General features: G+C 42.2%; 89 pseudogenes; all 89 read right to left on the minus strand.

The window, feature by feature from the left end:
* Positions 1-46: 46 nt before the first annotated feature.
* Positions 47-165, minus strand: LOC142737087 (5S ribosomal RNA; annotated as a pseudogene).
* A 67-nt stretch (positions 166-232) lies between these two features.
* On the minus strand, positions 233-351 carry LOC142671716 (5S ribosomal RNA; annotated as a pseudogene).
* A 67-nt stretch (positions 352-418) lies between these two features.
* Positions 419-537, minus strand: LOC142735917 (5S ribosomal RNA; annotated as a pseudogene).
* A 67-nt stretch (positions 538-604) lies between these two features.
* On the minus strand, positions 605-723 carry LOC142678964 (5S ribosomal RNA; annotated as a pseudogene).
* Positions 724-790: 67 nt separating this feature from the next.
* LOC142665894 (5S ribosomal RNA) lies at positions 791-909 on the minus strand (annotated as a pseudogene).
* Positions 910-976: 67 nt separating this feature from the next.
* Positions 977-1,095, minus strand: LOC142687261 (5S ribosomal RNA; annotated as a pseudogene).
* A 253-nt stretch (positions 1,096-1,348) lies between these two features.
* LOC142669195 (5S ribosomal RNA) lies at positions 1,349-1,467 on the minus strand (annotated as a pseudogene).
* Positions 1,468-1,534: 67 nt separating this feature from the next.
* LOC142737986 (5S ribosomal RNA) lies at positions 1,535-1,653 on the minus strand (annotated as a pseudogene).
* A 67-nt stretch (positions 1,654-1,720) lies between these two features.
* On the minus strand, positions 1,721-1,839 carry LOC142683463 (5S ribosomal RNA; annotated as a pseudogene).
* Positions 1,840-1,906: 67 nt separating this feature from the next.
* Positions 1,907-2,025, minus strand: LOC142726622 (5S ribosomal RNA; annotated as a pseudogene).
* A 277-nt stretch (positions 2,026-2,302) lies between these two features.
* On the minus strand, positions 2,303-2,421 carry LOC142725555 (5S ribosomal RNA; annotated as a pseudogene).
* Positions 2,422-2,488: 67 nt separating this feature from the next.
* Positions 2,489-2,607, minus strand: LOC142737798 (5S ribosomal RNA; annotated as a pseudogene).
* Positions 2,608-2,674: 67 nt separating this feature from the next.
* Positions 2,675-2,793, minus strand: LOC142738022 (5S ribosomal RNA; annotated as a pseudogene).
* Positions 2,794-2,860: 67 nt separating this feature from the next.
* On the minus strand, positions 2,861-2,979 carry LOC142674531 (5S ribosomal RNA; annotated as a pseudogene).
* Positions 2,980-3,046: 67 nt separating this feature from the next.
* On the minus strand, positions 3,047-3,165 carry LOC142698089 (5S ribosomal RNA; annotated as a pseudogene).
* A 67-nt stretch (positions 3,166-3,232) lies between these two features.
* On the minus strand, positions 3,233-3,351 carry LOC142735944 (5S ribosomal RNA; annotated as a pseudogene).
* A 67-nt stretch (positions 3,352-3,418) lies between these two features.
* LOC142736576 (5S ribosomal RNA) lies at positions 3,419-3,537 on the minus strand (annotated as a pseudogene).
* A 69-nt stretch (positions 3,538-3,606) lies between these two features.
* LOC142702395 (5S ribosomal RNA) lies at positions 3,607-3,725 on the minus strand (annotated as a pseudogene).
* A 67-nt stretch (positions 3,726-3,792) lies between these two features.
* LOC142683621 (5S ribosomal RNA) lies at positions 3,793-3,911 on the minus strand (annotated as a pseudogene).
* Positions 3,912-3,978: 67 nt separating this feature from the next.
* LOC142736361 (5S ribosomal RNA) lies at positions 3,979-4,097 on the minus strand (annotated as a pseudogene).
* A 91-nt stretch (positions 4,098-4,188) lies between these two features.
* LOC142737496 (5S ribosomal RNA) lies at positions 4,189-4,307 on the minus strand (annotated as a pseudogene).
* Positions 4,308-4,374: 67 nt separating this feature from the next.
* On the minus strand, positions 4,375-4,493 carry LOC142677237 (5S ribosomal RNA; annotated as a pseudogene).
* A 67-nt stretch (positions 4,494-4,560) lies between these two features.
* On the minus strand, positions 4,561-4,679 carry LOC142726633 (5S ribosomal RNA; annotated as a pseudogene).
* A 67-nt stretch (positions 4,680-4,746) lies between these two features.
* On the minus strand, positions 4,747-4,865 carry LOC142668213 (5S ribosomal RNA; annotated as a pseudogene).
* Positions 4,866-4,932: 67 nt separating this feature from the next.
* Positions 4,933-5,051, minus strand: LOC142737794 (5S ribosomal RNA; annotated as a pseudogene).
* A 67-nt stretch (positions 5,052-5,118) lies between these two features.
* LOC142738023 (5S ribosomal RNA) lies at positions 5,119-5,237 on the minus strand (annotated as a pseudogene).
* A 67-nt stretch (positions 5,238-5,304) lies between these two features.
* Positions 5,305-5,423, minus strand: LOC142736494 (5S ribosomal RNA; annotated as a pseudogene).
* A 67-nt stretch (positions 5,424-5,490) lies between these two features.
* On the minus strand, positions 5,491-5,609 carry LOC142666227 (5S ribosomal RNA; annotated as a pseudogene).
* A 67-nt stretch (positions 5,610-5,676) lies between these two features.
* LOC142686521 (5S ribosomal RNA) lies at positions 5,677-5,795 on the minus strand (annotated as a pseudogene).
* Positions 5,796-5,862: 67 nt separating this feature from the next.
* LOC142737239 (5S ribosomal RNA) lies at positions 5,863-5,981 on the minus strand (annotated as a pseudogene).
* A 67-nt stretch (positions 5,982-6,048) lies between these two features.
* Positions 6,049-6,167, minus strand: LOC142738436 (5S ribosomal RNA; annotated as a pseudogene).
* Positions 6,168-6,234: 67 nt separating this feature from the next.
* Positions 6,235-6,353, minus strand: LOC142666842 (5S ribosomal RNA; annotated as a pseudogene).
* Positions 6,354-6,420: 67 nt separating this feature from the next.
* On the minus strand, positions 6,421-6,539 carry LOC142736043 (5S ribosomal RNA; annotated as a pseudogene).
* A 67-nt stretch (positions 6,540-6,606) lies between these two features.
* Positions 6,607-6,725, minus strand: LOC142726644 (5S ribosomal RNA; annotated as a pseudogene).
* A 67-nt stretch (positions 6,726-6,792) lies between these two features.
* Positions 6,793-6,910, minus strand: LOC142697185 (5S ribosomal RNA; annotated as a pseudogene).
* A 67-nt stretch (positions 6,911-6,977) lies between these two features.
* LOC142736113 (5S ribosomal RNA) lies at positions 6,978-7,096 on the minus strand (annotated as a pseudogene).
* Positions 7,097-7,348: 252 nt separating this feature from the next.
* LOC142735528 (5S ribosomal RNA) lies at positions 7,349-7,467 on the minus strand (annotated as a pseudogene).
* A 67-nt stretch (positions 7,468-7,534) lies between these two features.
* Positions 7,535-7,653, minus strand: LOC142676151 (5S ribosomal RNA; annotated as a pseudogene).
* Positions 7,654-7,720: 67 nt separating this feature from the next.
* Positions 7,721-7,839, minus strand: LOC142736796 (5S ribosomal RNA; annotated as a pseudogene).
* Positions 7,840-7,906: 67 nt separating this feature from the next.
* LOC142737880 (5S ribosomal RNA) lies at positions 7,907-8,025 on the minus strand (annotated as a pseudogene).
* Positions 8,026-8,092: 67 nt separating this feature from the next.
* Positions 8,093-8,211, minus strand: LOC142687380 (5S ribosomal RNA; annotated as a pseudogene).
* A 67-nt stretch (positions 8,212-8,278) lies between these two features.
* Positions 8,279-8,397, minus strand: LOC142735789 (5S ribosomal RNA; annotated as a pseudogene).
* A 3,697-nt stretch (positions 8,398-12,094) lies between these two features.
* LOC142735790 (5S ribosomal RNA) lies at positions 12,095-12,213 on the minus strand (annotated as a pseudogene).
* Positions 12,214-12,280: 67 nt separating this feature from the next.
* Positions 12,281-12,399, minus strand: LOC142731030 (5S ribosomal RNA; annotated as a pseudogene).
* Positions 12,400-12,466: 67 nt separating this feature from the next.
* On the minus strand, positions 12,467-12,585 carry LOC142687501 (5S ribosomal RNA; annotated as a pseudogene).
* Positions 12,586-12,652: 67 nt separating this feature from the next.
* Positions 12,653-12,771, minus strand: LOC142736577 (5S ribosomal RNA; annotated as a pseudogene).
* Positions 12,772-12,838: 67 nt separating this feature from the next.
* On the minus strand, positions 12,839-12,957 carry LOC142673770 (5S ribosomal RNA; annotated as a pseudogene).
* Positions 12,958-13,024: 67 nt separating this feature from the next.
* On the minus strand, positions 13,025-13,143 carry LOC142724196 (5S ribosomal RNA; annotated as a pseudogene).
* Positions 13,144-13,210: 67 nt separating this feature from the next.
* LOC142692113 (5S ribosomal RNA) lies at positions 13,211-13,329 on the minus strand (annotated as a pseudogene).
* Positions 13,330-13,396: 67 nt separating this feature from the next.
* LOC142673329 (5S ribosomal RNA) lies at positions 13,397-13,515 on the minus strand (annotated as a pseudogene).
* A 67-nt stretch (positions 13,516-13,582) lies between these two features.
* Positions 13,583-13,701, minus strand: LOC142673792 (5S ribosomal RNA; annotated as a pseudogene).
* Positions 13,702-13,768: 67 nt separating this feature from the next.
* LOC142687820 (5S ribosomal RNA) lies at positions 13,769-13,887 on the minus strand (annotated as a pseudogene).
* A 67-nt stretch (positions 13,888-13,954) lies between these two features.
* LOC142725339 (5S ribosomal RNA) lies at positions 13,955-14,073 on the minus strand (annotated as a pseudogene).
* A 67-nt stretch (positions 14,074-14,140) lies between these two features.
* LOC142684131 (5S ribosomal RNA) lies at positions 14,141-14,259 on the minus strand (annotated as a pseudogene).
* Positions 14,260-14,326: 67 nt separating this feature from the next.
* Positions 14,327-14,445, minus strand: LOC142680673 (5S ribosomal RNA; annotated as a pseudogene).
* A 56-nt stretch (positions 14,446-14,501) lies between these two features.
* LOC142687622 (5S ribosomal RNA) lies at positions 14,502-14,620 on the minus strand (annotated as a pseudogene).
* Positions 14,621-14,687: 67 nt separating this feature from the next.
* Positions 14,688-14,806, minus strand: LOC142736887 (5S ribosomal RNA; annotated as a pseudogene).
* Positions 14,807-14,873: 67 nt separating this feature from the next.
* Positions 14,874-14,992, minus strand: LOC142737134 (5S ribosomal RNA; annotated as a pseudogene).
* A 67-nt stretch (positions 14,993-15,059) lies between these two features.
* On the minus strand, positions 15,060-15,178 carry LOC142693412 (5S ribosomal RNA; annotated as a pseudogene).
* Positions 15,179-15,245: 67 nt separating this feature from the next.
* Positions 15,246-15,364, minus strand: LOC142682339 (5S ribosomal RNA; annotated as a pseudogene).
* A 259-nt stretch (positions 15,365-15,623) lies between these two features.
* LOC142705501 (5S ribosomal RNA) lies at positions 15,624-15,742 on the minus strand (annotated as a pseudogene).
* A 67-nt stretch (positions 15,743-15,809) lies between these two features.
* LOC142699460 (5S ribosomal RNA) lies at positions 15,810-15,928 on the minus strand (annotated as a pseudogene).
* Positions 15,929-15,995: 67 nt separating this feature from the next.
* Positions 15,996-16,114, minus strand: LOC142736858 (5S ribosomal RNA; annotated as a pseudogene).
* A 67-nt stretch (positions 16,115-16,181) lies between these two features.
* On the minus strand, positions 16,182-16,300 carry LOC142738195 (5S ribosomal RNA; annotated as a pseudogene).
* Positions 16,301-16,367: 67 nt separating this feature from the next.
* On the minus strand, positions 16,368-16,486 carry LOC142736578 (5S ribosomal RNA; annotated as a pseudogene).
* Positions 16,487-16,553: 67 nt separating this feature from the next.
* LOC142680684 (5S ribosomal RNA) lies at positions 16,554-16,672 on the minus strand (annotated as a pseudogene).
* Positions 16,673-16,739: 67 nt separating this feature from the next.
* Positions 16,740-16,858, minus strand: LOC142736029 (5S ribosomal RNA; annotated as a pseudogene).
* A 67-nt stretch (positions 16,859-16,925) lies between these two features.
* On the minus strand, positions 16,926-17,044 carry LOC142700752 (5S ribosomal RNA; annotated as a pseudogene).
* A 67-nt stretch (positions 17,045-17,111) lies between these two features.
* On the minus strand, positions 17,112-17,230 carry LOC142692400 (5S ribosomal RNA; annotated as a pseudogene).
* A 67-nt stretch (positions 17,231-17,297) lies between these two features.
* On the minus strand, positions 17,298-17,416 carry LOC142735670 (5S ribosomal RNA; annotated as a pseudogene).
* A 439-nt stretch (positions 17,417-17,855) lies between these two features.
* On the minus strand, positions 17,856-17,974 carry LOC142733722 (5S ribosomal RNA; annotated as a pseudogene).
* Positions 17,975-18,239: 265 nt separating this feature from the next.
* Positions 18,240-18,358, minus strand: LOC142665517 (5S ribosomal RNA; annotated as a pseudogene).
* A 67-nt stretch (positions 18,359-18,425) lies between these two features.
* On the minus strand, positions 18,426-18,544 carry LOC142680695 (5S ribosomal RNA; annotated as a pseudogene).
* Positions 18,545-18,611: 67 nt separating this feature from the next.
* Positions 18,612-18,730, minus strand: LOC142737371 (5S ribosomal RNA; annotated as a pseudogene).
* Positions 18,731-18,797: 67 nt separating this feature from the next.
* On the minus strand, positions 18,798-18,916 carry LOC142738196 (5S ribosomal RNA; annotated as a pseudogene).
* A 67-nt stretch (positions 18,917-18,983) lies between these two features.
* LOC142736579 (5S ribosomal RNA) lies at positions 18,984-19,102 on the minus strand (annotated as a pseudogene).
* A 67-nt stretch (positions 19,103-19,169) lies between these two features.
* Positions 19,170-19,288, minus strand: LOC142680717 (5S ribosomal RNA; annotated as a pseudogene).
* A 67-nt stretch (positions 19,289-19,355) lies between these two features.
* On the minus strand, positions 19,356-19,474 carry LOC142736030 (5S ribosomal RNA; annotated as a pseudogene).
* A 67-nt stretch (positions 19,475-19,541) lies between these two features.
* On the minus strand, positions 19,542-19,660 carry LOC142700763 (5S ribosomal RNA; annotated as a pseudogene).
* A 67-nt stretch (positions 19,661-19,727) lies between these two features.
* On the minus strand, positions 19,728-19,846 carry LOC142692411 (5S ribosomal RNA; annotated as a pseudogene).
* Positions 19,847-19,913: 67 nt separating this feature from the next.
* On the minus strand, positions 19,914-20,032 carry LOC142735671 (5S ribosomal RNA; annotated as a pseudogene).
* Positions 20,033-20,471: 439 nt separating this feature from the next.
* Positions 20,472-20,590, minus strand: LOC142733734 (5S ribosomal RNA; annotated as a pseudogene).
* A 265-nt stretch (positions 20,591-20,855) lies between these two features.
* LOC142665523 (5S ribosomal RNA) lies at positions 20,856-20,974 on the minus strand (annotated as a pseudogene).
* Positions 20,975-21,041: 67 nt separating this feature from the next.
* Positions 21,042-21,160, minus strand: LOC142680728 (5S ribosomal RNA; annotated as a pseudogene).
* A 67-nt stretch (positions 21,161-21,227) lies between these two features.
* On the minus strand, positions 21,228-21,346 carry LOC142737373 (5S ribosomal RNA; annotated as a pseudogene).
* Positions 21,347-21,413: 67 nt separating this feature from the next.
* On the minus strand, positions 21,414-21,532 carry LOC142736595 (5S ribosomal RNA; annotated as a pseudogene).
* A 67-nt stretch (positions 21,533-21,599) lies between these two features.
* LOC142666291 (5S ribosomal RNA) lies at positions 21,600-21,718 on the minus strand (annotated as a pseudogene).
* Positions 21,719-21,785: 67 nt separating this feature from the next.
* On the minus strand, positions 21,786-21,904 carry LOC142736197 (5S ribosomal RNA; annotated as a pseudogene).
* A 67-nt stretch (positions 21,905-21,971) lies between these two features.
* On the minus strand, positions 21,972-22,090 carry LOC142726655 (5S ribosomal RNA; annotated as a pseudogene).
* Positions 22,091-26,419: the final 4,329 nt, after the last annotated feature.

Here is a 26,419-nt window from a genome sequence, read left to right on the forward strand (position 1 = left end):
TCCTATTTAATCTATTGTGAAACAAAATCTAAACAACATAATAAAAAGTCAACCGTACCACGGATTCCCAGACAGTCTCCCACACTGGTACTAGCGAGGCCTTAAGCTGTGTAACTTCTGCGATCTGACGAGAGCAGGGACATTCAGCTTAGAATGGCCATTGACATTAAATGCTTTAATCCATAGTCCTTTTTAATCGATTGTGAAACAAAATCTAAACGACATAATAAAAATTCAACCGCACCACGGATTCCCAGACAGTCTCCCACACTGGTACTAGCGAGGCCTTAAGCTGTGTAACTTCTGCGTTCTGACAAGAGCAGGCACATTCAGCTTAGAATGGCCATTGACGTTAAATGCTTTAATCCATAGTCCTATTTAATCTATTGTGAAACAAAATCTAAACGACATAATAAAAAGTCAACCGCACCACGGATTCCCAGACAGTCTCCCACACTGGTACTAGCGAGGCCTTAAGCTGTGTAACTTCTGCGATCTGACGAAAGCAGGCACATTCAGCTTAGAATGGCCATTGACATTAAATACTTTAATCCATAGTCCTTTTTAATCGATTGTGAAACAAAATCTAAACGACATAATAAAAAGTGAACCGCACCACTGATTCCCAGACAGTCTCCCACACTGGTACTAGCGAGGCCTTAAGCTGTGTAACTTCTGCGATCTGACGAGAGCAGGCACATTCAGCTTAGAATGGCCATTGACGTTAAATGCTTTAATCCATAGTCCTATTTAAGCTATTGTGAAACAAAATCTAAACGACATAATAAAAAGTCAACCGCACCACGGATTCCCAGACAGTCTCCCACACTGGTACTAGCGAGGCATTAAGCTGTGTAACTTCTGCGATCTGACGAGAGCAGGCACATTCAGCTTAGAATGGCCATTGACATTAAATGCTTTAATCCATAGTCCTTTTTAATCGATTGTGAAACAAAATCTAAACGACATAATAAAAAGTCAACCGCACCACGGATTCCCAGACAGTCTCCCACACTGGTACTAGCGAGGCCTTAAGCTGTGTAACTTCTGCGATCTGACGAGAGCAGGCACATTCAGCTTAGAATGGCCATTGACATTAAATGCTTTAATCCATAGTCCTTTTTAATCGATTGTGAAACAAAATCTAAACGACATAATAAAAAGTCAGCCGCACCACGGATTCCCAGACAGTCTCCCACACTGGTACTAGCGAGGCATTAAGCTGTGTAACTTCTGCTATCTGACGAGAGCAGGGACATTCAGCTTAGAATGCCCATTGACATTAAATGCTTTAATCCATAGTCCTTTTTAATCGATTGTGAAACAAAATCTAAACGACATAATAAAAATGCAACCGCACCACGGATTCCCAGACAGTCTCCCACACTGGTACTAGCGAGGCCTTAAGCTGTGTAACTTCTGCGATCTGACGAGAGCAGGCACATTCAGCTTAGAATGGCCATTGACGTTAAATGATTTAATCCATAGTCCTATTTAATCTATTGTGAAACAAAATCTAAACGACATAATAAAAAGTCAACCGCACCACGGATTCCCAGACAGTCTCCCACACTGGTACTAGCGAGGCTTTAAGCTGTGTAACTTCTGCGATCTGACGAGAGCAGGCACATTCAGCTTAGAATGGCCATTGACATTAAAAGCTTTAATCCATAGTCCTTTTTAATCGATTGTGAAACAAAATCTAAACGACATAATAAAAATTCAACCGCACCACGGATTCCCAGACAGTCTCCCACACTGGTACTAGCGAGGCCTTAAGCTGTGTAACTTCTGCGATCTGACGAGGGCAGGCACATTCAGCTTAGAATGGCCATTGACATTAAATGCTTTAATCCATAGTCCTTTTTAATCGATTGTGAAACAAAATCTAAACGACATAATAAAAAGTCAACCGCACCACGGATTCCCAGACAGTCTCCCACACTGGTACTAGCGAGGCCTTAAGCTGTGTAACTTCTGCGATCTGACGAGAGCAGGGACATTCAGCTTAGAATGGCCATTGACATTCAGCTTAGAATGGCCATTGACATTAAATGCTTTAATCCATAGTCCTTTTTAATCGATTGTGAAACAAAATCTAAACGACATAATAAAAATTCAACCGCACCACGGATTCCCAGACAGTCTCCCACACTGGTACTATCGAGGCGTTAAGCTGTGTAACTTCTGCGATCTAACGAGAGCAGGCACATCCAGCTTAGAATAGCCATTGACATTAAAGGCTTTAATCCATAGTCCTTTTTAATCGATTGTGAAACAAAATCTAAACGACATAATCAAAAGTCAACCGCACCACGGATTCCCAGACAGTCTCCCACACTGGTACTAGCGAGGCCTTAAGCTGTGTAACTTCTGCGTTCTGACGAGAGCAGGCAAATTCAGCTTAGAATGGCCATTGACGTTAAATGCTTTAATCCATAGTCCTATTTAATCTATTGTGAAACAAAATCTAAACGACATAATAAAAAGTCAACTTCACCACGGATTCCCAGACAGTCTCCCACACTGGTACTAGCGAGGCCTTAAGCTGTGTAACTTCTGCGATCTGACGAGAGCAGGCACATTCAGCTTAGAATGGCCATTGACATTAAATGCTTTAATCCATAGTCCTTTTTAATCGATTGTGAAACAAAATCTAAACGACATAATAAAAAGTCAACCGCACCACGGATTCCCAGACAGTCTCCCACACTGGTACTAGCGAGGCCTTAAGCTGTGTAACTTCTGCGATCTGACGAGAGCAGGGACATTCATCTTAGAATGGCCATTGACATTAAATGCGTTAATCCATAGTCCTTTTTAATCGATTGTGAAACAAAATCTAAACGACATAATAAAAATTCAACCGCACCACGGATTCCCAGACAGTCTCCCGCACTGGTACTAGCGAGGCCTTAAGCTGTGTAACTTCTGCGATCTGACGAGAGCAGGCACATTCAGCTTAGAATGGCCATTGACGTTAAATGCTTTAATCCATAGTCCTATTTAATCTATTGTGAAACAAAATCTAAATGACATAATAAAAAGTCAACCGCACCACGGATTCCCAGACAGTCTCCCACACTGGTACTAGCGAGGCGTTAAGCTGCGTAACTTCTGCGATCTAACGAGAGCAGGCACATTTAGCTTAGAATGGCCATTGACATTAAATGCTTTAATCCATAGTCCTTTTTAATCGATTGTGAAACAAAATCTAAACGACATAAGAAAAAGTCAACCGCACCACGGATTCCCAGACAGGCTCCCACACTGGTACTAGCGAGGCCTTAAGCTGTGTAACTTCTGCGATCTGACGAGAGCAGGCACATTCAGCTTAGAATGGCCATTGACATTAAATGCTTTAATCCATAGTCCTTTTTAATCGATTGTTAAACAAAATCTAAACGACATAATAAAAATTCAACCGCACCACGGATTCCCAGACAGTCTCCCACACTGGTACTAGCGAGGCCTTAAGCTGTGTAACTTCTGCGATCTGACGAGAGCAGGCACATTCAGCTTAGAATGGCCATTGACGTTAAATGATTTAATCCATAGTCCTATTTAATCTATTGTGAAACAAAATCTAAACGACATAAAATAAAACTTCAACCGCACCACGGATTCCCAGACAGTCTCCCACACTGGTACTAGCGAGGCTTTAAGCTGTGTAACTTCTGCGATCTGACGAGAGCAGGCACATTCAGCTTAGAATGGCCATTGACATTAAAAGCTTTAATCCATAGTCCTTTTTAATCGATTGTGAAACAAAATCTAAACGACATAATAAAAATTCAACCGCACCACGGATTCCCAGACAGTCTCCCACACTGGTACTAGCGAGGCCTTAAGCTGTGTAACTTCTGCGATCTGACGAGAGCAGGCACATTCCGCTTAGAATGGCCATTGACATTAAATGCTTTAATCCATAGTCCTTTTTAATCGATTGTGAAACAAAATCTAAACGACATAATAAAAAGTCAACCACACCACGGATTCCCAGACAGTCTCCCACACTGGTACTAGCGAGGCCTTAAGCTGTGTAACTTCTGCGATCTGACGAGAGCAGGGACATTCAGCTTAGAATGGCCATTGACATTCAGCTTAGAATGGCCATTGACATTAAATGCTTTAATCCATAGTCCTTTTTAATCGATTGTGAAACAAAATCTAAACGACATAATAAAAATTCAACCGCACCACGGATTCCCAGACAGTCTCCCACAATGGTACTAGCGAGGCCTTAAGCTGTGTAACTTCTGCGATCTGACGAGAGCAGGCACATTCAGCTTAGAATGGCCATTGACGTTAAATGCTTTAATCCATAGTCCTATTAAATCTATTGTGAAACAAAATCTAAACGACATAATAAAAAGTCAACCGCACCACGGATTCCCAGACAGTCTCCCACACTGGTACTATCGAGGCGTTAAGCTGTGTAACTTCTGCGATCTAACGAGAGCAGGCACATCCAGCTTAGAATGGCCATTGACATTAAAGGCTTTAATCCATAGTCCTTTTTAATCGATTGTGAAACAAAATCTAAACGACATAATAAAAAGTCAACCGCACCACGGATTCCCAGACAGTCTCCCACACTGGTACTAGCGAGGCCTTAAGCTGTGTAACTTCTGCGATCTGACGAGAGCAGGGACATTCAGCTTAGAATGGCCATTGACATTAAATGCTTTAATCCATAGTCCTTTTTAATCGATTGTGAAACAAAATCTAAACGACATAATAAAAATTCAACCGCACCACGGATTCCCAGACAGTCTCCCACACTGGTACTAGCGAGGCCTTAAGCTGTGTAACTTCTGCGTTCTGACGAGAGCAGGGAAATTCAGCTTAGAATGGCCATTGACGTTAAATGCTTTAATCCATAGTCCTATTTAATCTATTGTGAAACAAAATCTAAACGACATAATAAAAAGTCAACTTCACCACGGATTCCCAGACAGTCTCCCACACTGGTACTAGCGAGGCCTTAAGCTGTGTAACTTCTGCGATCTGACGAGAGCAGGCACATTCAGCTTAGAATGGCCATTGACATTAAATGCTTTAATCCATAGTCCTTTTTAATCGATTGTGAAACAAAATCTAAACGACATAATAAAAAGTCAACCGCACCACGGATTCCCAGACAGTCTCCCACACTGGTACTAGCGAGGCCTTAAGCTGTGTAACTTCTGCGATCTGACGAGAGCAGGGACATTCATCTTAGAATGGCCATTGACAGTAAATGCTTTAATCCATAGTCCTTTTTAATCGATTGTGAAACAAAATCTAAACGACATAATAAAAATTCAACCGCACCACGGATTCCCAGACAGTCTCCCACACTGGTACTAGCGAGGCCTTAAGCTGTGTAACTTCTGCGATCTGACGAGAGCAGGCACATTCAGCTTAGAATGGCCATTGACGTTAAATGCTTTAATCCATAGTCCTATTTAATCTATTGTGAAACAAAATCTAAATGACATAATAAAAAGTCAACCGCACCACGGATTCCCAGACAGTCTCCCACACTGGTACTAGCGAGGCGTTAAGCTGCGTAACTTCTGCGATCTAACGAGAGCAGGCACATTCAGCTTAGAATGGCCATTGACATTAAATGCTTTAATCCATAGTCCTTTTTAATCGATTGTGAAACAAAATCTAAACGACATAATAAAAAGTCAACCGCACCACGGATTCCCAGACAGGCTCCCACACTGGTACTAGCGAGGCCTTAAGCTGTGTAACTTCTGCAATCTGACGAGAGCAGGCACAACCAGCTTAGAATGGCCATTGACATTAAATGCTTTAATCAATAGTCCTTTTTAATCGATTGTGAAACAAAATCTAAACGACATAATAAAAAGTCAACCGCACCACGGATTCCCAGACAGTCTCCCACACTGGTACTAGCGAGGCCTTAAGCTGTGTAACGTCTGCGATCTGACGAGAGCAGGGACATTCAGCTTAGAATGGCCATTGACATTAAATGCTTTAATCCATAGTCCTTTTTAATCGATTGTGAAACAAAATCTAAACGACATAATAAAAATTCAACCGCACCACGGATTCCCAGACAGTCTACCACACTGGTACTAGCGAGGCCTTAAGCTGTGTAACTTCTGCGTTCTGACGAGAGCAGGCACATTCAGCTTAGAATGGCCATTGACGTTAAATGCTTTAATCCATAGTCCTATTTAATCTATTGTGAAACAAAATCTAAACGCCATAATAAAAAGTCAACCGCACCACGGATTCCAAGACAGTCTCCCACACTGGTACTAGCGAGGCCTTAAGCTGTGTAACTTCTGCGATCTGACGAAAGCAGGCACATTCAGCTTAGAATGGCCATTGACATTAAATGCTTTAATCCATAGTCATTTTTAATCGATTGTGAAACAAAATCTAAACGACATAATAATAAGTCAACCGCACCACGGATTCCCAGACAGTCTCCCACACTGGTACTAGCGAGGCCTTAAGCTGTGTAACTTCTGCGATCTGACGAGTGCAGGCACATTCAGCTTAGAATGGCCATTGACATTGAATGCTTTAATCCATAGTCCTTTTTAATCGATTGTGAAACAAAATCTAAACGACATAATAAAAAGTCAACCGCACCACGGATTCCCAGACAGTCTCCCACACTGGTACTAGCGAGGCCTTAAGCTGTGTAACTTCTGCGATCTGACGAGAGCAGGGACATTCAGCTTAGAATGGCCATTGACATTAAATGCTTTAATCCATAGTCCTTTTTAATCGATTGTGAAACAAAATCTAAACGACATAATAATAAGTCAACGCACCACGGATTCCCAGACAGTCTCCCACACTGGTACTAGCGAGGCCTTAAGCTGTGTAACTTCTGCGATTTGACGAGAGCAGGCACATTCAGCTTAGAATGGCCATTGACATTAAAAGCCTTAATCCATAGTCCTATTTAATCTATTGTGAAACAAAATCTAAACAACATAATAAAAAGTCAACCGTACCACGTATTCCCAGACAGTCTCCCACACTGGTACTAGCGAGGCCTTAAGCTGTGTAACTTCTGCGATCTGACGAGAGCAGGGACATTCAGCTTAGAATGGCCATTGACATTAAATGCTTTAATCCATAGTCCTTTTTAATCGATTGTGAAACAAAATCTAAACGACATAATAAAAATTCAACCGCACCACGGATTCCCAGACAGTCTCCACACTGGTACTAGCGAGGCCTTAAGCTGTGTAACTTCTGCGTTCTGACAAGAGCAGGCACATTCAGCTTAGAATGGCCATTGACGTTAAATGCTTTAATCCATAGTCCTATTTAATCTATTGTGAAACAAAATCTAAACGAGATAATAAAAGGTCAACCGCACCACGGATTCCCAGACAGTCTCCCACACTGGTACTAGCGAGGCCTTAAGCTGTGTAACTTCTGCGATCTGACGAAAGCAGGCACATTCAGCTTAGAATGGCCATTGACATTAAATGTTTTAATCCATAGTCCTTTTTAATCGATTGTGAAACAAAATCTAAACGACATAATAAAAAGTCAACCGCACCACGGATTCCCAGACAGTCTCCCACACTGGTACTAGCGAGGCATTAAGCTGTGTAACTTCTGCGATCTGACGAGAGCAGGGACATTCAGCTTAGAATGGCCATTGACATTAAATGCTGTAATCCATAGTCCTTTTTAATCGATTGTGAAACAAAATCTAAACGACATAATAAAAATTCAACAGCACCACGGATTCCCAGACAGTCTCCCACACTGGTACTAGCGAGGCCTTAAGCTGTGTAACTTCTGCGATCTGACGAGAGCAGGCACATTCAGCTTAGAATGGCCATTGACGTTAAATGATTTAATCCATAGTCCTATTTAATCTATTGTGAAACAAAATCTAAACGGCATAATAAAAAGTCAACCTCACCACGGATTCCCAGACAGTCTCCCACACTGGTACTAGCGAGGCCTTAAGCTGTGTAACTTCTGCGATCTGACGAGAGCAGGCACATTCAGCTCAGAATGGCCATTGACGTTAAATGCTTTAATCCATAGTCCTATTTAATCTATTGTGAAACAAAATCTAAACGACATAATAAAAAGTCAACCGCACCACGGATTCCCAGACAGTCTCCCACACTGGTACTAGCGAGGCCTTAAGCTGTGTAACTTCTGCGATCTGACGAGAGCAGGCACATTCAGCTTAGAATGGCCATTGACATTAAAAGCCTTAATCCATAGTCCTATTTAATCTATTGTGAAACAAAATCTAAACAACATAATAAAAAGTCAACCGTACCACGGATTCCCAGACAGTCTCCCACACTGGTACTAGCGAGGCCTTAAGCTGTGTAACTTCTGCGATCTGACGAGAGCAGGCACATTCAGCTTAGAATGGCCATTGACATTAAAAGCCTTAACCCCTTCCCGCCGGATCACGTATATATACGTCATTAAAATCGGTGGCTTACCGCCTTTTCACGTAAATATACGTCATGGAGATGAAGCTGGCTCAGGAGCTGAGCCAGCGACATCACCACCGGGTGACAGCTGTATGTTACAGCTGGCACCCTAAGGTATCGGCCAGGACCGGAGCTAGCATCCGATCCGACCGATTAACCCCTCACATGCTGCGTTCAATAGAGATCGCAGCATGTGAGGAGTTTATAGCCACCGGCACCCCAGCAACGTGATCGCTGGGTTGCCGGTGGCTGCAAAGGCGATCGGAGGGCTAATGCTTACCTCCCGATCAGCCTGTAACGGAATCCTCCTATGCCCCGTCGTCGGCGGGGCCCAGGAGGCTTCCGGTAACATCGGCAAGATGGCGCCGGCTCAGCTTCCGGCTCAGAAGCTGAGCCGGCGTCATCAGCAGTGGGTGTCCACTGTATGTAACAGCGGACACCCCGATCTATTGCCAGGAACCGGAGCTAGCTCCGATTCCTGGCATTAACCCCTTCGATGCAGCGATCCATTGTGATCGCTGCATCCTAGAGGTTTGTAGAAAATCGGCAGCCTTGCCATGCGATGGCAAGGCTGGCGACTGCTACCATGGCAACAGGAGCCCTAACAATGGACTCCTGTCTGCCATTACGTAAGCTGATTAGGCCCCGCCCAGAGGCGGAGCCTAATCGGCTTGCTGTCAGTGAACAACTGACAGTTCCAATACATTGCACTACATAGGTAGTGCAATGTATTAGAACATCAAACAAATAGTTGGACATTCAAGTCCCCTAGTGGGACTAAAGAAAAGTGTAAAAAAAAGTGTAAAAAAAGTAAAAATAAAAGTTGGAAAACATACAATAAAAGTTTCAAATAATAACACAAAACACAATCGCCCTTTTTCCCTTATAAGTCATTTATTATTGAAAAAAATAATAAAGTCATACATATTTGGTATCGCAGCGATCGTAACGACCTGAACTATAAAAATATTATGTTATTTATTCCGCACAGTGAACGCCGTAAAAAAAAACCTCAAAAACACTGCCATAATTACTGTTTTTTTGGTCACTGTCTTCCAAAAATTGAAATAAAAAGTGATCAAAAAGTCGCATGTATCCAAAAATGGTACCGATAAAATCTATACCTCGTCTCGCAAAAAAAACAAGCCCTCACACAGCTTCATCGACGAAAAAATGTAAAAGTTATGGCTCTCACAACTTGGCGACAGAAAAAATACATTCTCTTTCCAAAAGTAATTTTATTGTGCAAAAAGTTATAAAAAAGTTCTATAAATTTGGTATCGCCGGAATCGTACTGACCCGCAGAATAAAGGTAACATGTAGTTTATAACGTACGGTGAACGGTGTATATAAAAAAAAAAGTGGCACAAGCTGGGCATGACATTTGACACTGAATTGGCATATCTAGGGAAACTATTTAATTTGTACCTTCCGCAGCGCAATCATTTATGGAAAAGACACGTGGGGTGAAAATGCTCACTACACCTCTTAATAAATGCCTTGAGGGGTGCAGTTTCCAAAATGGGGTCACTTCTCAGGGGTTTCTTTTATTATTTCACATCAAAGCCTCTGCAATTGTGAACCAATACTTTATATGTCGCCAAATTAGGCCTCAATTTTACACGGTACTCTTTCACTCCTGAGCCCTGTCGAATGTCCAGGCAAAAGATTAGGGCCACATGTAGGGTGATTCTAAAACAGGGAAACACCGCATAATAATTGAGAGCTGTCTTGTTATGGTGGCAAAAGCCGGGCACCACATATTGGCGTATCTAAGGAAAAATTCCCATTTTCATTCTCCCACATCGTGTGCACACGAATTTCTGCAAAACACCTGTGGGGTTAACATGCTCACTACACCCCTAGGTGAATACCTTGAGGGTGTTGTTTCCAAAATGGCGTCACTTCTGGGGGGGATCCACTGTTTTGGTCCCACAGGGACTTTGCAAATGCAACATAGCGACCAGAAACCAAATGCAGCAAAATCTGTACACCAAAAGCAAATGGCGCTCCTTCCCTTCTGAGCCCTGCCGTGTGCCCAAACAGCATTTTACGACCACGTGTGGGGTATTGCCGTACTCCAGAGAAGTTGCTTTACAAGCGTTGGGGTTCTTTTTTTCCTTTATTTGTTGAGAAAATTAAAAATTTGGAGCTAAAGCTACGTCTTATTGAAGAAAAAGGATTTTTTTTATTTTCACTGCCCAATTCTAATAAAATCTATGAAACACCTGTGGGGGCAAAATGCTCACTACACCCCTAGATGGATTCCTCAAGGGGTGTAGTTTTCTCAATGGAGTCACTTTTTTGGCGTTTTCACTGTTTTGGTACCTCAGGGGCTTTGCAAATGCGACCTGGCCTCCGCAAACCATTCCTGCTAAATTTGAGCTCCAAAAGCCAAATGGTGCTCTTTCCCTTCTAAGCTCCGCCGTGTGTCCAAACATCCGTTTATAACCACATGTGGGGTATTGTTTTACTCGGGAGAAATTGCTTTACAAATGTTGTGGTGCTTTTTCTCCTTTAGTCCTCGTGGAAATTAGAAAAAATTAGCTAAACCTACATAATCTTTGAAAGAATGACGATTTTTATTTTCACGGCCTACTTCCAATAATTTCTGCAAAAAACCTGTGGGGTCAAAATGCTCACTATACCCCTAGATAATTTCCTCAAGGGGTGTAGTTTCCAAAATGGGGTCACTTTTGGTGGATTTCCACTGTTTTGGCACCGAAAGAGCCCTTGAAACCTGACATGGAGCCTAAAATATTTTCTAATAAAAAGGAGGCCCAAAATCCACTGGGTGCTCCTTTGCTTCCGAGGCCGGTGCTTCAGTCCTTTACCACACTAGGGCCACATGTGGGATATTTCTAAAAACTGCAGAATCTGGGCAATAAATATTGAGTTGCATTTCTCTGGTAAAAACTTCTGTGTTACAAAAAAAATAGAATAAAAATGAATTTCTGCAAAAAAAAAATGAAATTTGAAAATTTCACCTCTACGTTGCTTTAATTCCTGTGAAACGTTTAAAGGGTTAAGAAACTTTCTAAATGCTGTTTTGAATACTTTGAGGGGTGAAGATTTTAAAATGGGGTGACTTTTTGGCGGTTTCTAATATATAAGGCCCTAAAAGCCACTTCACAACTGAACTGGCCCCTGTAAAAATAGCCTTTTGAAATTTTCTTGAAAATGTGAGAAATTGCTGCTAAAGTTCTAAGCCTTGTAACGTCCTAGAAAAATAAAAGGATGTTCAAAAAACGATGCCAATCTAAAGTAGACATATGGGGGATGTTAATTAGCAACAATTTTGTGTGGTATAACTGCCTGTCTTACAAGCAGATACATTTACATTTAGAAAAATGCAAATTTTTGCAATTTTTCACCAAATTTTGGTGTTTTTCACTGGTAAATATTGAATTTATCGACCACATTTTTCCACTATCATAAAGTCCAATGTGTCACGAGAAAACAATCTCAGAATCACTTTGATAGGTAAAAGCGTTCCGGAGTTATTACCACATAAAGTGAAATATGTCAGATTTGAAAAAATGGGTCTGGTCCTGAAGGCCAAAATGAGCTTGGTCCTGAAGGGGTTAATCCATAGTCCTATTTAATCTATTGTGAAACAAAATCTAAACAACATAATAAAAAGTCAACCGTACCACGGATTCCCAGACAGTCTCCCACACTGGTACTAGCGAGGCCTTAAGCTGTGTAACTTCTGCGATCTGACGAGAGCAGGCACATTCAGCTTAGAATGGCCATTGACATTAAATGCTTTAATCCATAGTCCTTTTTAATCGATTGTGAAACAAAATCTAAACGACATAATAAAAATTCAACCGCACCACGGATTCCCAGACAGTCTCCCACACTGGTACTAGCGAGGCCTTAAGCTGTGTAACTTCTGCGATCTGACGAGAGCAGGTACATTCAGCTTAGAATGGCCATTGACATTAAATGCTTTAATCCATAGTCCTTTTTAATCGATTGTGAAACAAAATCTAAACGACATAATAAAAAGTCAACCGCACCACGGATTCCCAGACAGTCTCCCACACTGGTACTAGCGAGGCCTTAAGCTGTGTAACTTCTGCGATCTGACGAGAGCAGGCACATTCAGCTTAGAATGGCCATTGACATTAAATGTTTTAATCCATAGTCCTTTTTAATTGATTGTGAAACAAAATCTAAACGACATAATAAAAATTCAACCGCACCACGGATTCCCAGACAGTCTCCCACACTGGTACTAGCGAGGCCTTAAGCTGTGTAACTTCTGCGATCTGACGAGAGCAGGCACATTCAGCTTAGAATGGCCATTGACATTAAATGTTTTAATCCATAGTCCTTTTTAATTGATTGTGAAACAAAATCTAAACGACATAATAAAAATTCAACCGCACCACGGATTCCCAGACAGTCTCCCACACTGGTACTAGCGAGGCCTTAAGCTGTGTAACTTTTGCGATCTGACGAGAGCAGGCACATTCAGCTTAGAATGGCCATTGACAATAAATGCTTTAATCCATAGTCCTTTTTAATCGATTGTGAAACAAAATCTAAACGACATAATAAAAAGTCAACCGCACCACGGATTCCCAGACAGTCTCCCACACTGGTACTAGCGAGGCCTTAAGCTGTGTAATTTCTGCGATCTGACGAGAGCAGGGACATTCAGCTTAGAATGGCCATTGACATTAAATGCTTTAATCCATAGTCCTTTTTAATCGATTGTGAAACAAAATCTAAACGACATAATAAAAATTCAACCGCACCACGGATTCCCAGACAGTCTCCCACACTGATACTAGCGAGGCCTTAAGCTGTGTAACTTCTGCGATCTGACGAGAACAGGCACATTCAGCTTAGAATGGCCATTGACATTAAATGTTTTAATCCATAGTCCTTTTTAATTGATTGTGAAACAAAATCTAAACGACATAATAAAAATTCAACCGCACCACGGATTCCCAGACAGTCTTCCACACTGGTACTAGCGAGGCCTTAAGCTGTGTAACTTCTGCGATCTGACGAGAGCAGGCACATTCAGCTTAGAATGGCCATTGACATTAAATGTTTTAATCCATAGTCCTTTTTAATTGATTGTGAAACAAAAGCTAAACGACATAATAAAAATTCAACCGCACCACGGATTCCCAGACAGTCTCCCACACTGGTACTAGCGAGGCCTTAAGCTGTGTAACTTTTGCGATCTGACGAGAGCAGGCACATTCAGCTTAGAATGGCCATTGACAATAAATGCTTTAATCCATAGTCCTTTTTAATCGATTGTGAAACAAAATCTAAACGACATAATAAAAAGTCAACCGCACCACGGATTCCCAGACAGTCTCCCACACTGGTACTAGCGAGGCCTTAAGCTGTGTAACTTCTGCGTACTGACGAGAGCAGGAACATTCAGCTTAGAATGGGTATTGACGTTAAATGCTTTAATCCATAGTCCTATTTAATCTATTGTGAAACAAAATCTAAACGACATAATAAAAAGCCAACCGCACCACGGATTCCCAGACAGTCTCCCACACTGGTACTAGCGAGGCCTTAAGCTGTGTAACTTCTGCGATCTGACGAGAGCAGGCACATTCAGCTTAGAATGGCCATTGACATTAAATGCTTTAATCCATAGTCCTTTTTAATCGATTATGAAACAAAATCTAAACGACATAATAAAAATTCAACCGCACCACAGATTCCCAGACAGTCTCCCACACTGGTACTAGCGAAGCCTTAAGCTGTGTAACTTCTGCGATCTGACGAGAGCAGGCACATTCAGCTTAGAATGGCCATTGACGTTAAATGTTTTAATCCATAGTCCTATTTAATCTATTGTGAAACAAAATCTAAACGACATAATAAAAAGTCAACCGCACCACGGATTCCCAGACAGTCTCCCACACTGGTACTAGCGAGGCGTTAAGCTGTGTAACTTCTGCGATCTAACGAGAGCAGGCACATTCAGCTTAGAATGGCCATTGACATTAAATGCTTTAATCCATAGTCCTTTTTAATCGATTGTGAAACAACATAATAAAAAGTCAACCGCACCACGGATTCCCAGACAGTCTCCCACACTGGTACTAGCGAGGCCTTAAGCTGTGTAACTTCTGCGATCTGACGAGAGCAGGCACATTCAGCTTAGAATGGCCATTGACATTAAAAGCCTTAATCCATACTCCTATTTAATCTATTGTGAAACAAAATCTAAACAACATAATAAAAAGTCAACCGCACCACGGATTCCCAGACAGTCTCCCACACTGGTACTAGCGAGGCCTTAAGCTGTGTAACTTCTGCGATCTGACGAGAGCAGGGACATTCAGCTTAGAGTGGCCATTGACATTAAGTGCTTTAATACATAATCCTTTTTAATCGATTGTGAAACAAAATCTAAACGACATAATAAAAAATCAACCGCACCACGGATTCCCAGACAGTTTCCCACACTGGTACTAGCGAGGCCTTAAGCTGTGTAACTTCTGCGATCTGACGAGAGCAGGCACATTCAGCTTAGAATGGCCATTGACGTTTAATGCTTTAATCCATAGTCCTATTTAATCTATTGTGAAACATAATCTAAACGACATAATAAAAAGTCATCCGCACCACGGATTCCCAGACAGTCTCCCACACTGGTACTAGCAAAGCCTTAAGCTGTGTAACTTCTGCGATCTGACGAGAGCAGGCACATTCAGCTTAGAATGGCCATTGACATTAAATGCTTTAATCCATAGTCCTTTTTAATCGATTGTGAAACAAAATCTAAACGACATAATAAAAAGGCAACCGCACCACGGATTCCCAGACAGTCTCCCACACTGGTACTAGCGAGGCCTTAAGCTGTGTAACTTCTGCAGTCTGACGAGAGCAGGCACATTCAGCTTAGAATGGCCATTGACGTTAAATGCTTTAATCCATAGTCCTATTTAATCTATTGTGAAACTAAATCTTAACGACATAATAGAAAGTCAACCACACCACGGATTCCCAGACAGTCTCCCACACTGGTACTAGTGAGGCATTAAGCTGTGTAACTTCTGCGATGTAACGAGAGCAGGCACATTCAGCTTAGAATTGCCATTGCTGTTGACACTAAATGCTTTAATCCATAGTCCTTTTTAATCGATTGTGAAACAAAATCTAAACGACATAATAAAAAGTCAACCGCACCACGGATTCCCAGACAGTCTCCCACACTGGTACTAGTGAGGCGTTAAGCTGTGTAACTTCTGCGATCTAACGAGAGCAGGCACATTCAGCTTAGAATTGCCATTGACATTAAATGCTTTAATCCATAGTCCTTTTTAATCGATTGTGAAACAAAATCTAAACGACATAATAAAAAGACAACCTCACCACGGATTCCCAGACAGTCTCCCACACTGGTACTAGCGAGGCCTTAAGCTGTGTAACTTCTGCGATCTGACGAGAGCAGGCACATTCAGCTTAGAACGGCCATTGACGCTAAATGCTTTAATCCATAGTCCTATTTAATCTATTGTGAAACAAAATCTAAACGACATAATAAGAAGTCAACCGCACCACGGATTCCCAGACAGTCTCCCACACTGGTACTAAAGAGGCCTTAAGCTGTGTAACTTCTGCGATCTGACGAGAGCAGGCACATTCAGCTTAGAATGGCCATAGACATTAAATTCTTTAATCCATAGTCCTTTTTAATCGATTGTGAAACAAAATCTAAACGACATAATAAAAAGTCAACCGCACCACGGATTCCCAGACAGTCTCCCACACTGGTACTAGCGAGGCCTTAAGCTGTGTAACTTCTGCGATCTGACGAGGGCAGGGACATTCAGCTTAGAATGGCCATTGACATCAAATGCTTTAATCCATAGTCCTTTTTAATCGATTGTGAAACAAAATCTAAACGACATAATAAAAATTCAACCGCACCACGGATTCCCAGACAGTCTCCCACACTGGTACTAGCGAGGCCTTAAGCTGTGTAACTTCTGCGATCTGACGAGAGCAGGCACATTCAGCTTAGAATGGCCATTGACGTTAAATGCTTTAATCCATAGTCCTATTTAATCTATTGTGAAACAAAATGTAAACGACATAATAAAAAGTCAACCGCACCACGGATTCCCAGACAGTCTCCCACACTGGTACTAGCGAGGCGTTAAGCTGTGTAACTTCTGCGATCTAACGAGAGCAGGCACATTCAGCTTAGAATGGCCATTGACATTAAATGCTTTAATCCATAGTCCTTTTTAATCGATTGTGAAACAAAATCTAAACGACATAATAAACAGTCAACCGCACCACGGATTCCCAGACAGTCTCCCACACTGGTACTAGCGAGGCCTTAAGCTGTGTAACTTCTGCGGTCTGATGAGAGCAGGCACATTCAGCTTAGAACGGCCATTGACATTAAATGCTTTAATCCATAGTCCTTTTTAATCGATTGTGAAACAAAATCTAAATAACATAATAAAAATTCAACCGCACCACGGATTCCCAGACAGTCTCCCTCACTGGTACTAGCAAGGCCTTAAGCTGTGTAACTTCTGCGATCTGACGAGAGCAGGGACATTCAGCTTAGAATGGCCATTGACATTAAATGCTTTAATCCATAGTCCTTTTTAATCGATTGTGAAACAAAATCTAAACGACATAATAAAAATTCAACCGCACCACTGATTCCCAGACAGTCTCCCACACTGGTACTAGCGAAGCCTTAAGCTGTGTAACTTCTGCGATCTGACGAGAGCAGGCACATTCAGCTTAGAATGGCCATTGACGTTAAATGTTTTAATCCATAGTCCTATTTAATCTATTGTGAAACAAAATCTAAACGACATAATAAAAAGTCAACCGCACCACGGATTCCCAGACAGTCTCCCACACTAATACTAGCGAGGCCTTAAGCTGTGTAACTTCTGCGATCTGACGAGAGCAGGCACATTCAGCTTAGAATGGCCATTGACGTTAAATGCTTTAATCCATAGTCCTATTTAATCTATTGTGAAACTAAATCTTAACGACATAATAAAAAGTCAACCACACCACGGATTCCCAGACAGTCTCCCACACTGGTACTAGTGAGGCGTTAAGCTGTGTAACTTCTGCGATCTAACGAGAGCAGGCACATTCAGCTTAAAATTGCCATTGACATTAAATGCTTTAATCCATAGTGCTTTTTAATCGATTGTGAAACAAAATCTAAAAGACATAATAAAAAGACAACCTCACCACGGATTCTTAGACAGTCTCCCACACTGGTACTAGCGAGGCCTTAAGCTGTGTAACTTCTGCGATCTGACGAGAGCAGGCACATTCAGCTTAGAATGGCCATTGACGTTAAATGCTTTAATCCATAGTCCTATTTAATCTATTGTGAAACAAAATCTAAACGACATAATAAGAAGTCAACCGCACCACGGATTCCCAGACAGTCTCCCACACTGGTACTAGCGAGGCCTTAAGCTGTGTAACTTCTGCGATCTGACGAGAGCAGGCACATTCAGCTTAGAATGGCCATAGACATTAAATGCTTTAATCCATAGTCCTTTTTAATCGATTGTGAAACAAAATCTAAACGACATAATAAAAAGTCAACCGCACCACGGATTCCCAGACAGTCTCCCACACAGTTTCCCACACTGGTACTAGCGAGGCCTTAAGCTGTGTAACTTCTGCGATCTGACGAGGGCAGGGACATTCAGCTTAGAATGGCCATTGACATCAAATGCTTTAATCCATAGTCCTTTTTAATCGATTGTGAAACAAAATCTAAACGACATAATAAAAATTCAACCGCACCACGGATTCCCAGACAGTCTCCCACACTGGTACTAGCAAGGCCTTAAGCTGTGTAACTTCTGCGATCTGACGAGAGCAGGCACATTCAGCTTAGAATGGCCATTGACGTTAAATGCTTTAATCCATAGTCCTATTTAATCTATTGTGAAACAAAATGTAAACGACATAATAAAAAGTCAACCGCACCACGGATTCCCAGACAGTCTCCCACACTGGTACTAGCGAGGCGTTAAGCTGTGTAACTTCTGCGATCTAACGAGAGCAGGCACATTCAGCTTAGAATGGCCATTGACGTTAAATGTTTTAATCCATAGTCCTATTTAATCTATTGTGAAACAAAATCTAAACGACATAATAAACAGTCAACCGCACCACGGATTCCCAGACAGTCTCCCACACTGGTACTAGCGAGGCCTTAAGCTGTGTAACTTCTGCGGTCTGACGAGAGCAGGCACATTCAGCTTAGAACGGCCATTGACATTAAATGCTTTAATCCATAGTCCTTTTTAATCGATTGTGAAACAACATCTAAACGACATAATAAAAAGTCAACCGCACCACGGATTCCCAGACAGTCTCCCACACTGGTACTAGCGAGGCCTTAAGCTGTGTAACTTCTGCGATCTGACGAGGGCAGGGACATTCAGCTTAGAATGGCCATTGACATCAAATGCTTTAATCCATAGTCCTTTTTAATCGATTGTGAAACAAAATCTAAACGACATAATAAAAATTCAACCGCACCACGGATTCCCAGACAGTCTCCCACACTGGTACTAGCGAGGCCTTAAGCTGTGTAACTTCTGCGATCTGACGAGAGCAGGCACATTCAGCTTAGAATGGCCATTGACGTTAAATGCTTTAATCCATAGTCCTATTTAATCTATTGTGAAACAAAATGTAAACGACATAATAAAAAGTCAACCGCACCACGGATTCCCAGACAGTCTCCCACACTGGTACTAGCGAGGCGTTAAGCTGTGTAACTTCTGCGATCTAACGAGAGCAGGCACATTCAGCTTAGAATGGCCATTGACATTAAATGCTTTAATCCATAGTCCTTTTTAATCGATTGTGAAACAAAATCTAAACGACATAATAAACAGTCAACCGCACCACGGATTCCCAGACAGTCTCCCACACTGGTACTAGCGAGGCCTTAAGCTGTGTAACTTCTGCGGTCTGATGAGAGCAGGCACATTCAGCTTAGAACGGCCATTGACATTAAATGCTTTAATCCATAGTCCTTTTTAATCGATTGTGAAACAAAATCTAAATAACATAATAAAAATTCAACCGCACCACGGATTCCCAGACAGTCTCCCTCACTGGTACTAGCAAGGCCTTAAGCTGTGTAACTTCTGCGATCTGACGAGAGCAGGGACATTCAGCTTAGAATGGCCATTGACATTAAATGCTTTAATCCATAGTCCTTTTTAATCGATTGTGAAACAAAATCTAAACGACATAATAAAAATTCAACCGCACCACTGATTCCCAGACAGTCTCCCACACTGGTACTAGCGAAGCCTTAAGCTGTGTAACTTCTGCGATCTGACGAGAGCAGGCACATTCAGCTTAGAATGGCCATTGACGTTAAATGTTTTAATCCATAGTCCTATTTAATCTATTGTGAAACAAAATCTAAACGACATAATAAAAAGTCAACCGCACCACGGATTCCCAGACAGTCTCCCACACTAATACTAGCGAGGCCTTAAGCTGTGTAACTTCTGCGATCTGACGAGAGCAGGCACATTCAGCTTAGAATGGCCATTGACGTTAAATGCTTTAATCCATAGTCCTATTTAATCTATTGTGAAACTAAATCTTAACGACATAATAAAAAGTCAACCACACCACGGATTCCCAGACAGTCTCCCACACTGGTACTAGTGAGGCGTTAAGCTGTGTAACTTCTGCGATCTAACGAGAGCAGGCACATTCAGCTTAAAATTGCCATTGACATTAAATGCTTTAATCCATAGTGCTTTTTAATCGATTGTGAAACAAAATCTAAAAGACATAATAAAAAGACAACCTCACCACGGATTCTTAGACAGTCTCCCACACTGGTACTAGCGAGGCCTTAAGCTGTGTAACTTCTGCGATCTGACGAGAGCAGGCACATTCAGCTTAGAATGGCCATTGACGTTAAATGCTTTAATCCATAGTCCTATTTAATCTATTGTGAAACAAAATCTAAACGACATAATAAGAAGTCAACCGCACCACGGATTCCCAGACAGTCTCCCACACTGGTACTAGCGAGGCCTTAAGCTGTGTAACTTCTGCGATCTGACGAGAGCAGGCACATTCAGCTTAGAATGGCCATAGACATTAAATGCTTTAATCCATAGTCCTTTTTAATCGATTGTGAAACAAAATCTAAACGACATAATAAAAAGTCAACCGCACCACGGATTCCCAGACAGTCTCCCACACAGTTTCCCACACTGGTACTAGCGAGGCCTTAAGCTGTGTAACTTCTGCGATCTGACGAGGGCAGGGACATTCAGCTTAGAATGGCCATTGACATCAAATGCTTTAATCCATAGTCCTTTTTAATCGATTGTGAAACAAAATCTAAACGACATAATAAAAATTCAACCGCACCACGGATTCCCAGACAGTCTCCCACACTGGTACTAGCAAGGCCTTAAGCTGTGTAACTTCTGCGATCTGACGAGAGCAGGCACATTCAGCTTAGAATGGCCATTGACGTTAAATGCTTTAATCCATAGTCCTATTTAATCTATTGTGAAACAAAATGTAAACGACATAATAAAAAGTCAACCGCACCACGGATTCCCAGACAGTCTCCCACACTGGTACTAGCGAGGCGTTAAGCTGTGTAACTTCTGCGATCTAACGAGAGCAGGCACATTCAGCTTAGAATGGCCATTGACGTTAAATGTTTTAATCCATAGTCCTATTTAATCTATTGTGAAACAAAATCTAAACGACATAATAAACAGTCAACCGCACCACGGATTCCCAGACAGTCTCCCACACTGGTACTAGCGAGGCCTTAAGCTGTGTAACTTCTGCGGTCTGACGAGAGCAGGCACATTCAGCTTAGAACGGCCATTGACATTAAATGCTTTAATCCATAGTCCTTTTTAATCGATTGTGAAACAACATCTAAACGACATAATAAAAAGTCAACCGCACCACGGATTCCCAGACAGTCTCCCACACTGGTACTAGCGAGGCCTTAAGCTGTGTAACTTCTGCGATCGGACGAGAGCAGGCACATTCAGCTTAGAATGGCCATTGACATTAAAAGCCTTAATCCATAGTCCTATTTAATCTATTGTGAAACAAAATCTAAACAACATAATAAAAAGTCAACCGCACCACGGATTCCCAGACAGTCTCCAACACTGGTACTAACAAAGCCTTAAGCTGTGTAACTTCTGCGATCTGACGAGAGCAGGCACATTCAGCTTAGAATGGCCATTGACATCAAATGCTTTAATCCATAGTCCTTTTTAATCGATTGTGAAACAAAATCTAAACGACATAATAAAAAGTCAACCGCACCACGGATTCCCAGACAGTCTCCCACACTGGTACTAGCAAGGCCTTAAGCTGTGTAACTTCTGCGATCTGACGAGAGCAGGGACATTCAGCTTAGAATGGCCATTGACATTAAATGCTTTAATCCATAGTCCTTTTTAATCGATTGTGAAACAAAATCTAAACGACATAATAAAAAGTCAACCGCACCACGGATTCCCAGACAGTCTCCCACACTGGTACTAGCGAGGCCTTAAGCTGTGTAACTTCTGCGATCTGACGAGAGCAGGGACATTCAGCTTAGAATGGCCATTGACATTAAATGCTTTAACCCCTTCCCGACATTTGCCGTACATGTACGTCATGGAAAGTACTGACTTCCCGCATCTTGCCGTACATGTACGCCAAATGTTTGGGACCGGCTCAGAAGCTGAGCCGGTCCCATCATCACCGGATCTCAGCTGTATCTTACAGCTGACATCCGGCTGTAACGGCGGGGACCGAAATTAGCTTCGATCCCCGCCATTAACCCCTTAAGTGCAGCGCTCAAACGCGATCGCTGCACTTAAGGTGTTTGCAGCTCATCGGAACCCCAGTAATGAAATTGCCGGGGTTCCGGTGGCTGCAATGGCAACCGGAGGCCTAATACTGGCCCCCCGGTCTGCCTAGCACCGAAGCCGGTCAAGATCCGCCCGGCGGCGGAGCCTGATCGGCTTCCGTAGCTGCCGGCAAGATGGCGCCGGGTCAGGAGCTGATCCGGCGTCATCAGCGGTGGAAGTCAGCTGTACTGTACAGCTGACATCCACCTGTAACGGCAGGAACCGGAGCTAGCTCCGATCCCTGCCATTAACCCCTTCGATGCAGCAATCGAAAGCGATTGCTGCATCGTAGCGGTTACAAGCAGATCGCCAGCCCTGACAGGCAATCGGGACTGGCGACTGCTGTTATGGCAACAGGAGACACAATGGTCTCCTGCTCTGCCATTACGGAAGCCGATTTAGGCCCCGCCGGGAGGCGAAGCCTAATCGGCTTGCTGTCAGTGAATGACTGACAGATCTAATACATTGCACTACATAGGTAGTGCAATCTATTAGAAAAAAATAATCTGACCGTTGGACCTTCAAGTCCCCTAGTGGGACTTGAGAAAAAGTGTAAAAAAAGTATAAAAAAGTGTAAAAAAAAGTGCACAAAATAAAAGTTTGAAAACAGTAAAAGTTTCAAGTAATCAAATAAAACACAATCCCCCTTTTACTCTTATCAAGTCCTTTATTATTGAAAAATAATAATAAACCATATGTATTTGGTATCGCCACGACCGTAACGACCGGAGGTATCAAAATATTATATTATTTATTGCACGCGGTGAACAGCGTAAAAAAAAACGTAAAAAACGTTACCAGAGTTTCTGTTTTTTGGTCACTTTGCCCTACAAATATTAGAATAAAAAGTGATCAAAAAGTCGCACGTATCCAAAAATGGTACCTATAAAAACTATAGCTCGTCCCGCAAAAAACAAGCCCTCATACACCTCCGTCGACAAAAAAATTAAAAAGTTATGGTTCTCACAACTTGGCGACAGAAAAAATACATTCTTTTTACAAAAGTAATTTTATTGTGCAAAAAGTTGTAAAACATGAAAAAGTTCTATAAATTAGGTATCGCCGGAATCGGACTGACCCGCAGAATAAAGTTAACATGTAATTTATAACGCATGGTGAACGCTGTATAAAAAAAAAACGAAAAAAGCTGTGCCAGAATTGCGTTTTTTTGTTTACCTGGCATCCCAAAAAATAGGATAAAAGGTGATCAAAAAGTCGCATGTACCCCAAAATGGTACCAATAATAACTACAGCTCGTCCCGCAACAAACCAGCCCTCATAGCTACGTCTATGAAAAATAAAATTAGTTATGGCTCCAATAAGTCAGGAAATAAAAAAATATGCAGTTGTGCCCGAGGGGAACATTTCTTCTGTTTGAAGAGGCGATTTTTCAAGGACCTAAAATTAGGGAACCAGGAAAGGGAGGGCCCAAACATATCCGCTGGAAGCGACGGTGCCCGTATTATACCAGGACAACACTTTCCCAGCAAAATTCCCCAAACTGCAAAGGTGCGGAGTGTGGACCAAAAGGGGGATAAGAAAGGACGCCATATATCAGTGCGACACCGGCCTGTGCAGAAAGGATTGCTTCACAGCGTAACACACATCTATGGATCATTTTGTTTTTTTTTACTCCGTTATTATACCACCTGACTATGCCCCTTATATACTCCGCCCGGCTTACAGATGCCCTACATTATAAACGGAAACACCAGTAAGACTCCAAACAAAACTACTACCAAGCAAAATCCACGCTCCAAAAGCCAAATGGCATTTCCTCCCATCTGAACCCTACAGCGTGCCCAAACAGCAGTTTCCTTCCACATATATGGCATAGTCATACCCGGGAGAACCCTTTTAGCAATTTTTGGGGTGTGTGTCTCCAGTGGCATAAGCTGGGCACGACATATTTGCCACTGAATGGCATATCTAGGGAAAAATATAAATTTTTAATTTGCACCATCCACAGCGCATTCATTTATGGAAAAGATCTGTGGGGTGAAAATGCTCACTACACCCCTTAATAAATGCCTTGAGGGGTGCAGTTTCCATAGTGGGGTCACTTCCCAGGGGTTTATTTTTATTATTTCACATCTGAGCCTCTGCAGTTGTGAACCAATACTTTGTAAATCGCCAAATTAGGCCTCAATTTTACATGGTACCCTTTCACTCCTGAGCCTGGTCGACTGTCCAGGCAAGAGATTAGGGCCACATGTAGGGTGTTTCTAAAACCAGGAAACCCAGCATAATAATTAGAGAGCTGTCTCGTTATGGTGGCACAAGCTGGGCACCACATATTGTCCACATATCTGTGGAAAAAATCCCATTTTCACTCTGCAACATCGAGTTCACACTAATTTCTACAAAACACCTGCAGGGTTAACATGCTCACTACACCCGTAGGTAAAAGCATTGAGGGGTGTAGTTTCCAAAATGGGGTCACTTCTGGGGGGTTTCCACTGTTTTGGGCCCACAGGCGCCCAGAAACCAATCCAGAAACATCTGCACTCCAAATGGCGGTCCTTCCCTTCTGAGCCCTGCCGTGTGCCCAAACAGCAGTTTATGACCACATATGGGGTATTGCCGTACTCGGTAGAAATTGCTTTACAAATGTTGGGTTCTTTTTTTCCTTTATTTGTTGCGAAAATGAAAAAATTTGCGCTAAAGCTACGTCTTATTGAAGAAAAAGGATTGTTTTTATTTTCACTGCCCAATTCTAATAAATTCTATGAAACATCTGTGGGGTCAAAATGCTCACTACGCCCCTAGATGAATTCCTCAAGAGGTGTAGTTTCCTAAATGGTGTCACTTTTTGGGCATTTTCATTGTTTTTTCCCCTCAGGGGCTTTGCAAATGTGACATGGCCGCCGCAAACCATTCCTGCTCAATGTGATCTCCAAAAGCCAAATAGCGCTCTTTCCCTTCTAAGCCAAGCCGTGTCTCCAAACAGCCGTTTATTACCACATGTGGGGCATTGTTTTACTCGGGAGAAATTGCTTTACAAATTTTGTGGTGCTTTTTCTCCTTCAGTCCTTGTGGAAATGAGTAAAAATAAGCTAAACCTACATTTTCTTTGAAAAAATGTTGATTTTTATTTTCAGGGCCTACTTCCAATAATTTCTGCAAAAAACCTGTGGGGTCAAAGAGCTCACTATACCCCTAGATAATTTCCTCAATGGGTGTAGTCTCCAAAATGGGGTCACTTGTGGGGGGTTTCCACTGTTTTGTCTCCTCAGGGACTTCGTAAATGTGACCTGGCCTCCGCAAACCATTCCTGCTAAACTTGAGCTCCAAAAGCCAAATAGCGCTCTTTCCCTTCTCAGCCCTGCCGTGTCTACAAACAACCGTTTATTACCACATGTGGGGCATTGTTTTACTCGGGAGAGATTGGTTTACAAATTTTACGGTGCTTTTTCTCCTTCAGTCCTTGTGGAAATGAGAAAAAATTAGCTAAACCTACATTTTCTTTGAAAAAATTTAGATTGTCATTTTCAGGGCCTATTTCCAATAATTTATGCAAAAAACCTGTTGGGTCAAAACGCTCACTATACCCCTAGATAATTTCCTCAATGGGCGTAGTTTCCGAAATGGGGTCACTTGTGGGGGGTTTCCACTGTTTTGTCTCCTCAGGGACTTCGTAAATGTGACCTGGCCTCCACAAACCATTCCTGCTAAACTTGAGCTCCAAAAGCCAAATAGCGCTCTTTCCCTTCTCAGCCTCGCCGTGTCTCCAAACAACCGGTTATTACCACATGTGGGGTATTGTTTTACTCGGGAGAAATTGCTTTACAAATTTTACGGTGCTTTTTCTCCTTTAGTCTTTGTGAAAATGAGAAAAAAAATCGCTAAACCTACATTTTCTTTGAAGAAATGTTGATTTTAATTTTCACGGCCTACTTCTAATAATTTCTGTAAAAAAGCTGTGCGGTCAAAATGCTCACTGTACCCCTAGATAATTTCCTTGAGGTGTGTAGTTTCCCAGATGGGGTCACTTTTGGGGGATTTTGACTGTTTTGGCACCGCAAGAGCCCTTCAAACCTGACATGG

This window comes from Rhinoderma darwinii, chromosome 1 (genome assembly GCF_050947455.1).
Source record: "Rhinoderma darwinii isolate aRhiDar2 chromosome 1, aRhiDar2.hap1, whole genome shotgun sequence".
Taxonomy (NCBI): Eukaryota; Metazoa; Chordata; class Amphibia; order Anura; family Rhinodermatidae; genus Rhinoderma; species Rhinoderma darwinii.